We start from the raw sequence: 13,576 nt of genomic DNA on the forward strand, positions 1-13,576 counted from the left end.
ACTACCTCACAGAACATACTTAAATAAATGTAAAGGAATTAAAATTATCTCATTTATATTATCAGACCATAATGCAATGAAATTGGAAATCAATGGCAAAGAAACCTAAAGTACTTCGTAAACACATGGAAATTAAAATAACACCCTCCTGAACAACCAATGAGTTACAAATGAAATTAAAGAAGCCAGTTTCCATAATTAAATGATAATGCCAATACAACATAATGAAATTTATGGGATGCAATGAAAGCAGTCCTATGAGAGAAGTTTACAGTGGTGAATTCCTCTATCAGAAAAACAGAGTGAACTCAAATAACAACCTAATGTTGACCTCAAGCTTCTAGAAAAGAGAGTCAAGCCCAAAGCTTTTATGAGGGAGGAAATTATAAAGATCAGAGCAGAAACTAATACAAGGGAAACTAAGAAAACAATAAAAAGAATCAATGAATTGAAGAGTTGGTTCTTTAAAAAATTAAATAAAATTGACAAACCCTTAGCCAACTTTATCAAAAAGAGACTCAAATCCATGCAATTAGGAATAAAAAAGGTGAAATCACAACAGATCCTGCAGAAATCCAGAAGATCATCAATACTCCTTCAAGAACCTGTATTCTAATGAGACAAGGGATTTAGCTCAGTTGTTCTGTCACCTGCCTCTCAAGCACAAGGTTCCAAGTTCAATCCCCAGTACCAAAAAAAAAGTAAAATATATAAACATCCTTAATGAGATGAAAAACAGAATGGACAGATTCAGATACATATAAATTACCAAAGCTGAATCAAGATATAAAAATTCTAAACAAACCAGTATCAGTCAATGAGATTGAAGATGTAATTAAAAACTTACTAACAGCTGGGGATTTAGTGCAATGGTTCCAGCGCCTGTGCAGGCGCAAGGACCAGAGTTCAATCCCCCGTACCAAAAAAAAAAAAACTTACCAACAAAGAAAAGCCCACACCCTGATGGATGCACTCCTGAATTCTACAAGAAATTTAGAGAAGATCTAATGCTCCTACTTCTCAAACTCTTTAATGAAATTGAAAAGGAAGCAATATTCCTAAATTCATTCCTAAAAACAAACATTACCCTGATACCCAAACCAGAGAAGGATCCAACCAAACAAAGAGAACTATAGGCCAATCTCCTTAATGAACATAGATGCAAAAATCCTCAATAAGATACTGGCAAACAGAATGTAGCAAATCATCAAGAAGATTATATACCATGACCAAGTCAGATTCATCCCAGAAATGAATCTTACAGGGATGGTTCAACATATATGCAAATCAATAAATGTAACACACCATATTAACAGAGCCAAGGACAAAAATCATTTGATCATCTCAGCAGATGCAGAAAAAGCATTTGACAAAGTCCAACACCCACTCATAATAATAAAAAAAAAAACCCTACAGAAATTGGAATAGTCTTTATCTCAATCTGATAAAAGCCACATCTATGATAAACCAACAGCTAACATCACACTAAATGAACAAAAACTGAAAGCTTTCACTCTAAAATCAGGAACAAGGATGTCCAGTATCACCACTTTTATTCAATATAGTTCTGGAAACATTAGCCAGAGCAATCAAATGAGAAAAAAAAATTTAAAAATAAGGATAGGAAAGGAAGAAGTTTAATTATCATTATTGGCAGATGATGACATGATACTGTACATAGAAGACTCCAAAAACTCCACCAAAAGACTTGTAGGTTTAATAAGCAAATTCAGTAGCATAGTTGGACACAAAGTCATCACTCAAAAATCAATAGCATTCCTGCAGATAAATAACAAGCTCACTGAGAGAAATTAGGGAAGCATACCTTTCACAATGCATCAAAAAAATGAAAATACCTAGGAATCAATCTAACAAAGGAAGTAAAAGACCTTTACAAGGAAAACTGCAATACTCTGAAAAAGGAGATCGAAAAGGTATCAGAAAATGTAAAGATACCTCTCGTTCTTGGGTAGGAAGAACCAATATATTGAAAATGGCCATACTTCCAAAACTGTTATACAGATTTAATACAATCTTGATCAAAATATCAATAGTATATCTCACAGAATTAGAGAAAGTCCTAAAATTTATTTGGAACCGGAAGAGGCCTAGACTAGCACAAGTAATTCTGGGCAACAAAGCTAAGGGAGGGGGCTTTCACAATCCCTGACTTTTGAAAAATCACACTACAAAGACACTGTGATAAAAACAGTATGGTACTGTCAAAAAAACAGACCCAAGGATCATTGGAACAGATTAAAAGATGCAGAACAACTCCAGACATACTCAGCTGCCTTATCTTTGACAAAGGAGCCAAATACCTTTACTGGAAGAAAGAGCCACTTTAATAAACAGTGCTAGAAAAACTGACTTTCCACATGTTGAATATTAAAACTAGACTCATATCTTTCACAATGCACTAAACTAAAATCAGAATGGATCAAAGATCTAAATAGTAACACAGAAACACTAAATCTACTGGAAGACAGAATAGGTAGGACTCTTGAAGACATTGGTGTAGGCAAAGACATCATAAAAAAATCCAGATCACACAGAAAATGCCACAAAGAATCAAATGAGATCTCACCTTTTACATATAAAAAGAAACCACCAACAGAGTGAAAAGACAACCCACAGTATGGAAGAAAAATTTTGCCAGCTATTTCTCAGACAAAAGACTAATAATATCGAGAATATATGAAGAACTTAAAAAAAAAAAAACAGGACACCCCCCCCAAATTTAAAGCCCAACCCAAAAGCAAGCATCTGAAATGAACAGACACTTCTCAAATGAAGAAGTAGAAACAGCAAATAAATGTATGAAAATATGTTCAATATCACCGGTCATTTGAGGGATGCAAATTAAAAAAAACACTGAGATTGTTAATTAAATACTCACAGAAATGAAGACCACAATAGACATACTAAAATTTTACTGCACTGGAGGATTGCTGGAAGTTTGAGGCCAGCCTGGGCTACTTTATGAGTTCAAGTCCCCTCTAAATTACAGAGCAAGACCCTGTCTCAAAAAAACCAAAACAAAATAAAATTTTACTGCATCAACTACTTTCTTTTGAGACAGGGCTTCACTCCATCATCCAGGCTGGCGTCCAACTCCTGGCCCAAGCAAGTCTTCTACCTCAGCCTCCCAAATGCAGTCTACCACTGAGTCTGCAAATCTCTAATCTCAACAAATAACATAAAACTCCTGCACTTTAAAAAACCACCCTTAGTCCATGAGCCCTATCCAGAATACACACTGACAAGAACAGTCATTCTTAACTTGGCATCCTATTTGCTCATGTTAATGTCTTTTCAGAAATAAAACTACAATTAGTTATGCAATGTTTAATACCTGTTTAACTGCCTCAATCTCCCTCTTGCTACTTTAACCAACATCTAAACCAACACAGGTGAGAAAGTCAAGGCTCAGAGGCCTATATCTCCATACTTGGCTCTGCAGCCTGTAGAGGCTGTACACACTGCCTTTCGGAACAGGGCCACACCCAGCAGCAAAGTAATAATGGTTTCTGACTGTCCTTGTGTTTGGTAATAATTTACTAAGCAACCATAAAACACTGGGCTGAATAACATTACATAATACTGCTCTCATCTTTCTTTTGGGGTAGATATCTAATTTTTTTCATCCCCTACTAGTTAGTATCAAAAACAAACTTGCAGTCAGGTGTGGTGGCACATGGCTGAATCCCAGCACTCTAGGAGACTAAGGCAAAAGGATCTCAAGTTCAAGTCCAGCCTAGAAAACTCAGCAAAATAAAAAAAATTTAAAAAGGCCTTCAGTGTGAAGGCCCTAGGTTCAGTCTCCAGTACCACAAAAACAAACGCCACTTCCTAACTTCATTCATCAAAGTGATTTTTCACTTTAATAGTTCACTGTACCTGCCCTGTTCACCATCACTAAACCTGAGGGTAAAGCACTCTGCAATCAGAAGGGGACAAATACAGTGAGCTGGGACTCCAGGGTCTGGCTTATACACTCCCAAAGTCAGCAGAAAACACATGAATGAATGAATGAATGAATGGAGGCTGGCTATGAGCTTTGCAGACTGAAACAGAAGCATCACATCATGTGGGTAACATGGATGGATTCAATCATGTGTGGACACAGACCCTTTGCCCCACATGCTGACTACCCATCAGATCTCTGGGTGAATGGCCAGGGAAGTAGCACAGCCACCTTCAAGCCTGGAAAAAAGGCACCTGAGATCTGAACTAACACACAGAGAGGACAGTTTTCAGAGCCTGGGAGCCAAGACATGTAAGAAACTCTATGTGCAGGCCTTTTATCCTGAAGAGCTGCATCGATATGTTCCCACATGTGCAGAGATGCAGCGTGACAATGGAACACAATCATCTAGCTGCAAACAGGACTGGCTATCACCATGTTTCAATTTGGTTCCTGCAGTTTTAAGATGTACAACTAATCTGCCACATTCAGTGGAGACCTTACACCATAATCTGAAGAGAAACCTAACTTCCTGACTCAAAAAAATTCTGTCTAAGAACCAAAAGCAGCTGCAGGTTGTGGATACAACTTCCTCCCACAGGCACCACAGGACAGCAGCAGAGGGAGGGGGGAAGACCCACAGCTGGGCAAGATGGTTTTTAGCAGTGTTTGATGGAGGAGCTACAAACATGACAAAGCCCACCTTGCCACAGGGGACCTGTGTGGGTGTGTGTGCTGGACTCCAGACAGGTGTACCAAGGGCAGGAAAGGGAGAAAGAAGGCAAGTGCCAAGAAGTAACCTCACTCCTGCTCAGTTTGGCTGTGATCGTGGACGCTTGATCTTCCCTCCTTCTCCTCATTACACATAGATCATCATGTGGGTCTTAGGTTCACATTCTCCAGTGAAGCACATCTAAGTATAAAACTATGCAGAGGGGGCTGCAGAGGTGGCTCAGTGGCACCATGCCTGCCTGGCAAATGCAAAGTCCTGAGTTCAATTCCAGTATGGGGGCGGGGTGGGAACTATATGTCCTCCAACCAAACTCTTCTAGATGAGGACACAGAACCCTGACTCACCAGATGTAGCTCCAGCCTAACCACAGCTGTGGTCTGGAGTGTCTTAGCCATCACTCCACATTCCAGGAAACATATACACATGCCCAGAAATACAAAGGATCAAACTCATACAGCCAGCTAGGCCTGGTGGCACATGCCTATAATCCTAGCACTAGGGAGGCTGAGGCAGGAGGAACGCTGTCAGTTCGAGACCAGCCTGTGCTACATAGTGAGTTCCAGGTCAGTCTCAACTACACAGTGAGACCCTGTCTCAAAAAAACCAAAATAAATAAATAAATAAATAAATAAATAAATAAATAAATAAATAAATGGCTCAGAATGTAGCTCAGTGCAAAGGTCCCCAGTTCAATCCCCAGTACCCCTCCACACACACAAAGCATTCCAACCCCTAAGAGATGTAACTCCAAGTCTCAGTCAGGCTTCTCCCCTAGAACAGCACTACAATCCAAAGCCAGTTGCCACCCTCCAGCTCTCTCTCCACAAGCTGCCATCTGCCACCTTCTGAGCCCCTGCCCCACAGGACAGGCCAGGTAGATGCTCATCCAACTCTGTCAGGCACATGCTTAACCTGATGCTTCAAGAGACACAGAACCACACACAAGTGCAACACATACACACACTTGTTTTAAATCAACTCTCAATAATCCTTAATCTCTCCAAGGCTTGGTTTTCTACAGGAAACCTGCTATCAGGCAGGTCATTACTTATATTCACTGTGAAGAATTTATTTCTTTTAAAACTAAAATTCTAAGGTGCCCTTTTAAGTCAGTACTAAATTGGAATGTAAGTATTTTCTTTAGGTTTTAATCCTGTTAAAACTAAATAACACAGACACTAATAGTTGTTTTGCCCATAGATTGACTGAGACAAGATATCGCTTTGTAGTTCAGGTTGGCCTGGAACTTTTAGAGATACTCCTGCCTCAGCCTCTGAGTGCTGGGATTACAGGCATGCACCACTACACCTGGCTTGCCTATAGAGTTTTAAAAATCAGAAATCTGGCTAGAAATTGTTTCTTTCTTTCTTTTTCTTTCCTTTTTTTTTTTTGGTGGTACTGGGGATTGAACTCAGGACTTTGCACATGGAAGGCAGGCAGCAGCACCAATGAACTAAAACCCTGGCCCATAGGCTAGATACTGTTTTCTATTGCTGGACATAGTGGCACACACCTGTAATGCCAGCATTTGCGAGGCTGAGGCAGGAGGATGGCTTCAAATTTGAGGCCAGCCTGGACTACATAGTGAGACCATGTCTCAAAAAACCCTTCCCCCTGAAAAAATGAGAACCAAGACCTGCCATGTAAAGGTATAAGATCCAATAAGGAATGTAACTGTACTGTATACCTAAAATGTACCAATAAACTCAATGAGGGAAAAAACAACCCTTCCCCCTAAAAATAAAGAAATCAATGTTTTCCAAAGATGTCTCAAGATAATTACTTCTACAAAATAATTAACCAGGAACTGACATAGCATCTCTGATTGATTGACTGATTTATGGTACTGGGGATCAAATTCAGGTCCTTGCGCTTTCGAGGCAGGTGGCCACACCACTGAGCTAAATCCCTGGTCCTCTGATTTCACTTTTTTGGGGGGGTACCAAGGATAGAACTCAGACTCTTGTGCTTGTGAAGCAGGCAGTGGAACCACTGAGCTAAATCCCTGGCCCCCTCTGATTTCATTTTGAGGAAGCAAAACAGTATTAGTTTATGAAAAACTCAAGATTTATAATAAATGCCTGAAAAATCCTTAAAAATTATATAGCACCACAAATCATGGATTCAAACCTAACACACATATCAGAAAATGAGAAACAAACAATTACAACCTAAAATTATCTGAAAGAGCTTCCCAGGATCCAACACATTTTACACACACACACACACACACACACACCCTTGACTTCTGTGTGTGTCTGTGTGTATATGATACTGGAGATTGAACCCAAGGTCTTAGGCTTGACAGTATGAACTTGCTTTTAAAATGTCTAAACTGGGTGTGGTGGTGCACACCTGTAATCCTGCCACTCAGGCCGAGGCAAGAGAATCATCAGGAGCTTCTGAGACACCTGTGGGAATATAAGTATACCTACTCCTCAAGGGGGCTGTTGGAGGGTTCTTTAAACATCCCACCTGCTCAGTGCTGCCTGCTTAGCACATATGAAAACAAAAAAGTCAAGTTGTTTTTAGCAGCAGCAGCACTGGACTGAAAGATTATCTTCTAGCCAAGCTAAACTATCATTTTTCTTTTTTGAAATGATGAGCCAACAGGAAGGGGGTGGGTTAGGTGGGCAAACAGCTGAGTGTTATGGAGAATATCTCTGCTCTAAGTGAAGTTGCATCATCACACATACACATTTAATGATAAGGACTCCAGACTTTTTAAGAGCACCACTTCCTCTTACAGCAACAATCAAGTTTTAGCAAAAGCCCAAGACCAAATTATTTAGTCTGGTACATATTACGGTCAAGAGTCTTTAGCCGGACCTGGTGGCACACACCTGTAATCCCAGCACTCGGGAGGCCGAGGCAGGAAGATCACTGTGAGTTTGAGACCACCGTGGGCTTCATAGTGAATTCCAGGTCAGTCTCAACTCTACATAGAGAGATCCTGTCCCAAAAAACAAACGAAAAAGTCTTTCTTCTTAGAATGCAGGAATTTAAAAGAATTTCATTTTATTTGCCTCTACAGTGCACATAAAATCTCCTTTTGACCAGTGCAATCGGAAGGACTGCCTTTGCCATTTATATTGTAAGGAAGTGACTAGAGGTAGCAGCTTTGCACTTGGAACGGAGTGCTGGGACTATGTGCCAGCCTGACAGCACTGTTTGTTATCAATGACTTGAAACATCTTTTTGTGTTTTGCAGCCCATTGTACTTATCCATTTAGGGGACTCTTTCCTACTTTTCCCCCCTAGTAATGGGAATTGAACCCAGGGCCTTCCTACTGAGCTACATACATCCCCAGCCCTTTTGGATTTTTTGAGATAAGAGTCTCACTACACGACTAAGTTGTCCAAGCCGGGCTCCAACTTGAGATCCTCCTGCCTCAGTCTCTCAGAGTCCTGAGATTATAGGCTTTTGCTATCATGCCCAACTATCTTCCTACATAAGTAGGATAATGGCCTTACATATGTGAAATATTTCAGGGGTACTGCCATTGATAATTTCATGTATGTGACTCTGCCACCAGGTCTGGCATTCCCTTACTTGTCCTACTTCTGGAAAGGCATCTTTAAGTCAAAGGTACAGGGCTAATCTGTAGTAGGGTCTTCTATTGACTGCTTTGATTTCATATGCCAAGCCATTTGTAATTTATTTAACCCCTGTGCAATTCACATTTGTATACAGGAGCTGGCACCTGGTTTCATTTCATGTTGGGTATTTCCACCAGGCCCAACTACAAGTCAAGCATCCCAGGACTCAGTTGCCCTGGATGCCTGCTTCTTCCCTTTATTCCCTCCGCTATCCACCATCTCTGGCTGGCTCCCTGCAGGCACTCAGAAGAGCTTCCCAGCTCCAGCCTTTCCCCCTCAAACTAATCCTCTTTCTGTTCCCAACACAGCCATGGCTTGTGGTCCTAAGAAGCATCTGAAGTGGGTAGCAACTCCTAAGCATGGGGTGCTGGATAAATTGACCGGTGTGTTTGCTCCTCATCCATCCACTGTTCCCTAGGAGCTGAGAGAATGTCTGCCTCTCACCATTTCCTAAGGAACAGACTTAAGTATGCCGTGACTGGTGATGAAGTAAAGATAAATTGCATGTCGAGCTTCATTAAGAGGGAAAGCAAAGTCCAAACTGATATAACTTACCCTGATGATTTTACGGATGCTGTCAACATTGACAAGACTGGAGAGAATTTCTGTCTGATCTATGACACCAAGGGTCACTTTACTATTCACCACATTACACGGGAGAAGGCCAAGTATAAGTTATGCAAAGTAATAAAGATCTTTGGGGGCACAAAAGGAATCCCACATCTGATAACCCATGATGCTGCACCATTTGCTACCCTGATCCCCTCATTAAGGTGAATGACACCATCCAGGTTGATTTGGATACTAACAAGATTAACAATTTTATCAAGTTTGACTCTGATAACCTGTGTAATGGTGACTAGAGGTGCCAGCTTAGGAAGGACTGGTGTGATAACCATCAGGGAGAGACATCCTGGCTCTTTTGATGTGTTTCATGTGAAAGATGCCAATGGCAACAGCTTTGCCACCCGGCTCTCCAACATTCTTGTTATTGGCAAAGGCACCAAACCATGGGTATTTCTCTTCCACGGGGAAAGGACATCCCTCTCACCACTGTGGAAGAGAGACAAGAGGCTGGCAGTCAAACAGAGCAGCAGGTGAAATAGTCTCTAGGTGATTAAGAGGAGGGAAGTTATCTGTACTCAAGTAATAAATACAGCATGGTAGCATGCTCAAAAAAGAAAACTACCTCATTGAGCCCACAAGGAACTCAGACCCCTTACTCTCTTGGGCTCCTACTGTAGACCCCTGAACACACCTCTGCCCCTCCATTTTTCCCTCCTCACATCCCACCCACACCCCTCTTGCTCTCCTCCCCAGTTCTGCCCTGTAGTAACTGTACTCATCTGCAGTGCTGCCTTCTTTCCTGACACCCCTTCCCATGCCTGTGTCCCGCCACACAACCAGGCTGATTAACTCCCTTCTGAAGCTATAGCTGAGAAACCAGCTCCTGCGGACCCTGCCCAGTGAGGTGCCTAGCTAGTGCTCCCTAGCATTTGTGCTCATCGACATAGATCTAACATTTACTTATTAATGAGTCTCTCTCTCCAGCTAGACCCTGAACACCGTGGACAGGAACTGTGCTTCACTCGCTTGCAGGGTTAACCCTTAACTGGGGACAGAGGAACACTGTAAATAAAGTGCTGCAAAGTGGGAGCTTACCATTCATTACATCTTGCTTAAACTGAAAATACATACCCACCACTTCCTGCTCCTTTTATGACTATGCCCTGGAAGAGTCATGCTCTCAAGTGTTGTAAGAAATTAGGAAAAGCAGTAAGGGTCACAAGGACTTGGGACTCTCTTTACTCATTCTCTTGGTAGATTCATCTAGCCAAAATTGGCAAACTCCCATTTCCAACTATTTGGTAATTTTATGGAATGGTAACAGGAGCACTAACTGTAGCATTTCATTTATTCTTTGAACACAGCTTATCCATTAACACCTTTTCTAGATTACCCTCATACTATTCTGTTCTTCCTACTACCAGGCTAAAAGTAAGCACTTTCAGTACGGAAGATGTCTGCACCATGAATATATAAGCACTCAGCAAAGAAATCATAAGTCAACCTGTTTTTCACTTTCTAGGTACAGTCCACATCTTTCAGTCAGATTAAAAGTCAAAATAAGTAGAATAAAAACAAAGCAGCCAGACAAGGGGCTGCTCTACTTTTAAACCACATGTGTCCCTAGGGTAGCTTTAACACTCTCCACCAGGAACTGCAGGTCTGGATTGGGCACTTTGATAGAGCCCATCTGTGACCCACAGTTTAATTCTGCACAGGGCAAAAAGCATCTGTCACTAAGATGTTGCCTTCTACACTACAATTTGCTGTGTACCTTTATGTGACTAAATGAAAACCAAACACCAGGACAAAGGTTCTTACCAATAAAACTGAAACTGTAAAACTGACTAATAAGCTATACAAGTTGCTTAATGAAGCAGAGCCAATTATAACACGAACTACAATAAATAGCTATTATAAGCATCAACACTATGTTGTGTTTCTCTTGGCCCACTAGAACTAAACTGCTTCAAATGCAGAGCTACTATTCTCAGACCCACTACATGAAAACCAAGCAGGGTAAGCAGTCCAAAACAGCAATGAGTTCCAAATTTAGGGAGCGAAAGGAAGAAGAAAACTAGACCCTGTTTCCAAGCTACTAAATATGACAACCTCCCCTCTAACCACAAGGATCAGGACACCCCCACCCCACCCCACCCCTGTATTCACAGCAGTAGTAAGGGAAGTCCCTTAAAGAGGTGCTCAGAGGGCCAGGGACTTAGCTCAGTGGCTCTGCCACCTGCCTCAAAAGCACAAGGTCTGGAGTTGGATCCCTGGTATCCCCCCAAAACAAATAAATACAGAGGTGCTCAGAAATGCCTGGCCCAAGGCATTAATGGGCCTAGGAAAAATGTCTTATAGCTCCCAAGACTCTCGCCTCCCCTGAAATATCCAGGGAAGAGCAAGTGTTGTAGGTGAATAAAGGGAGGCTTCCTCTGGGTCAGCACTTGGAACAATGCCACTTGCACTTACTATGACCCAATTCAGATTGGCTGTTTCCAAGATTTGGAAAGGTGAAGAAAAGACTATTTAGGACACCATTCAGCTGTCACAAATTCAGGACCAGGAGACAGTGGTCATGAACCTCAGATAACACACTCCATTAAATATCACTATTCTGCCGGGCCTGGTGGCGCACGTCTTTAATCCCAGCACTTGGGAGGCTGATGCAAGAGGATCGCTGAGTTAAAAAAAAAAAAAAGTATATAAATAAATACCATTACTCTTTGAAAATATATCACCCAGAAATCTCCTTAACAACATTAAAAATATGCTGAACATCGATGCTAGATTCCATTTTCCCAAAGGTCTATTTTTAAAAAGGTATGTATCTATGAGAACAAAAACAAAAGAAGAACCATGACAAGAAACTTTTTTTTTTTTTGAGACAGGGTCTCACTTTATAGTTCAGGCTGGCCTTGAAATCACAGCAATCCTCCTGCCTCAGCTTCCCAAGTTCTGGGATTGATTACAGGCATGTGCCACCACACCTGGCTCAAGCAAGAAACTTTTGGAAGCTAGACATATGAAAACTGACTTTGACCAAAAAAATATGAATTATAAGCTTAAAATGGGGAATGCTAAAAATAAATCCAGTTTTAACTGCAGAAGACCCAAAAGACTCAAAGTATCTGTTTCCATTTGGAAGTGAAGGAATAGGATAGACCCAAAATACAGGAAAAAGGATCAAATCCTTAAAGTCTGTTTAAACATACACAAAACCATATGATCATCTCAACAGCTAAACACCAGAGAATCACTATACTCCTTTGGGATAAAACATACAACAAACTAGGTGCAGAATAGCAACTTCCACGTAAAAGACTGAGCCAGGAATGCTGGCATAAACCTGTAATCTAAGCACTCTGGGAAGCTGAGGTAAGAGGATCACAAGTTTGAGATTAGCCTAAGTAACTTAGCAAGACACACAATTTAAAAAAGACGTGAAGAAGAATCTGAAGCTGAGATTAAGAATTTATAAAAAGGATCTCAAGTTCAAGTCCCATCTGAATAACTCGGTGACTTAACAAGATGCTTTCTAAATAAATAAATATTTTAAAAGGGCTGGGGATGAAGTTCAGTACAAAGGCATTGGGCATAATCACCAATATCACACACAAATATGTAAGACCAAAAAAAAAAAAGAGTAAAACAAAGTTTCCGTTAAGATCGGGTACAAGACAAGAATGTCCACTGTCACAACTGATAAACAACACTGTTCTTGAAGGTCTTAAACAGAGCAACTACTCAGTAAAATAAATAAATAAATGGCATATAATTGGAAAAGAAGTAGTAAGATTGGCACCATTCTCAGATGACACATCCTCACATATAATCCTAAAGAACCTAAAGAAAAATATTAGCGCTAATAAATTCAGCAAAGTTGCAGGATGCAAGATCAGCACACAAAAACCAATTGTTGCCAAATGTGTGGGGGGAGGCAATCGGCTGTAAATTCCAGCGTTCCGGGAGGCTGAGGCAGGAGGATCACCAGTTCATGACTAGACTAAAAAAAAAAAAAATTTTTTTTGTACAGGGGATCAAACTCGGGAACCTGCACTCGCGAAGCAGAAGCAGCACCACTGAGCTAAATCTCCAGCCCAAGACTCAGAATGTAGCTCAAAAAACAAAATAAAAAATTTTTAAAAACACCCCGGTTGCACTTGTACACCATAACATTGAACAATCTGAAATGAAAATTCGTCTTACAGTAGCATCAGAAGGAATAAAAATTTTAGAAACAAATTTAACCAAACAAATGACATGACAAGACTTATACTGAAAATCACAAAAACCTTGTTGAAAGAAATTTTAAAAGGCCTACCTACCAGGCTCAAGGATTAAAAGACTACGCAAATATTGTAATGCCAGTAACCCTCCAAAGTGATTTAGAGATTCAACACTACCTCTATAATGTTAACTTTTTGTGCAGACATGAAAAAGCCAATCCTTAAATTCAGACAACTGTGAAAGGTCTCAAATAACAAAAAATAATCTTGGAAGGAAAAAAAAGTTGGAGGAAACACACCTCGGTATTTCAAAACTTTCTACAAAAACTGTGGTCCAGGTGTAAGGACACAGAGTAACACAGAGACACAGAGTAACAGATCAAAACTCAGGCTCAAGAAGAGACAAACGCCAGTGACCAGCACAGGTGACGGTCCCGCGTGCCCGGCTGTGAGAGGGCAGGTGGCTCAGTCTTCTCGCCC

General features: G+C 40.9%; 1 protein-coding gene and 1 pseudogene across 8 annotated transcripts in view; one reads left to right on the forward strand and one right to left on the reverse strand.

The window, feature by feature from the left end:
- Sun1 (Sad1 and UNC84 domain containing 1) overlaps positions 1-13,576 on the reverse strand; it is a 53,290-nt gene that overhangs the window by 39,114 nt on the left and 600 nt on the right. The window contains exon 1 of one of the 8 annotated variants that reach the window (XM_010635489.3): positions 13,396-13,416. The exons of 6 other annotated variants lie outside the window; for them this stretch is intronic. The gene's annotated coding sequence lies outside the window, so the exon portion shown is untranslated. Of the gene's footprint in view, positions 1-3,355; positions 3,441-13,395; positions 13,417-13,576 lie in introns of those variants that run through there. One more of the 8 variants, XM_010635481.2, reaches the window with a different exon arrangement.
- LOC104870288 lies at positions 8,611-9,401 on the forward strand (annotated as a pseudogene).

Source organism: Fukomys damarensis, unplaced genomic scaffold (assembly GCF_012274545.1).
Source record: "Fukomys damarensis isolate Sample0158 unplaced genomic scaffold, DMR_v1.0_HiC HiC_scaffold_17, whole genome shotgun sequence".
In the NCBI taxonomy this organism is placed as follows: domain Eukaryota; kingdom Metazoa; phylum Chordata; class Mammalia; order Rodentia; family Bathyergidae; genus Fukomys; species Fukomys damarensis.